The sequence below is a fragment of the Pinus tabuliformis genome, chromosome 4_2 (assembly GCF_031772625.1).
Source record: "Pinus tabuliformis cultivar Carrire ecotype Pingquan chromosome 4_2, CPIR1, whole genome shotgun sequence".
NCBI lineage: Eukaryota > Viridiplantae > Streptophyta > Pinopsida > Pinales > Pinaceae > Pinus > Pinus tabuliformis.
In genome coordinates this window covers 969,657,093-969,658,228 of record NC_142304.1, presented here as the reverse complement: position 1 = coordinate 969,658,228, position 1,136 = coordinate 969,657,093, and the positions used below count along the sequence as shown (strand labels likewise).

Genomic DNA, 1,136 nt, shown 5'->3' with positions numbered 1-1,136 from the left:
CAACGGTCACATAATGTACTATAAATGTATGTCTCTTGTTAATAAAAATCGTACTGTCATGTTTTATCTTTCCTATTTGCTGTTGCCCATGTGTGTTTAACATGGTATCAGAGCAGGCGTATTCCTGCCCTGCATAATTATTTTGAGCCATTTGTTTTATGGCCTTTATGTGCAGGTCATTTCTGCCCTCAGCTAAATTTTAGCTGCAATCTGTCATTTCTCCAGCGCCATTTTTGGCCTCTCTCTGCCATTCTGAATCTGCTCAGTCATAATAATCTGTGACTTAAATTCTCTATTCTGAAATCCTATCAGCCATATTTTAGCTGCGTTCTCTGCACCCACTAACCAATAGAGAATCCTGGTAGCTCTGACTCATTATTCCCCTGCGTCTTATCAAGGTCCAAGTTTCCATCTAGTCATTGTTGTAGAGGAACGCCAATTTTATCCTTCTTCATCAAGTGCCAATGTGTATCTATACTGCTCACCCTGAGCATCAGTTATGTATTCTGATCCTCTAATTCGAACAACATAGCAAGCATTTTCTATTTTTACTAAACTTTGAAGCATTGTCTCCATCTTCTTGTTCATTTCGTAGCTATCATCAGTTATAGGAGTAACAAGACTGAGATCCTTATAAAGATCTCGTACAAAATTGCATATGGTGTTAGCCACCTCTACTTCTCCATCAACTACCTGACTGATGGCTAACCTCATGAGTTCTCCCATCAAATCTCCAATCCCAAGAAGATAATCTAAAAGGTTGATTTTCAAAGGGCTAGTAGATGGATCACTAAGTTTTGTGAGTCTGCTATTAAGATCTGCAAGCGTCAAAAGCTTTCCAGATTTACAAAACTCTAGTACAGTCGCTGCTTCAACATACTCTTGCATCCCAGAACTGTTTGCTGATTATGTTTGCCAATCCTATGAACCTGGAAAATAACTTTCTTGCTGCTCTGTGTAACATCACGGCTGGCCTTCACAAGCCTCTCCCTCTTGTCATTCATCTCGTTGAGTTGGTCGCGGTACTTCTCAAATTCAGCTTTGAATGGATTCTCAGTCGCCATTTCTGTTGTTGAGCAGTTGGCTAAGGTCGCCGGGCGTTTATTGGGAACACCTGCCGGGGTTAAAGGCGTCTT

General features: G+C 40.8%; 1 pseudogene; it reads right to left on the bottom strand.

Annotated features, from left to right (window-relative positions):
- Positions 1-404: 404 nt before the first annotated feature.
- LOC149172860 (uncharacterized) lies at positions 405-1,136 on the bottom strand (annotated as a pseudogene).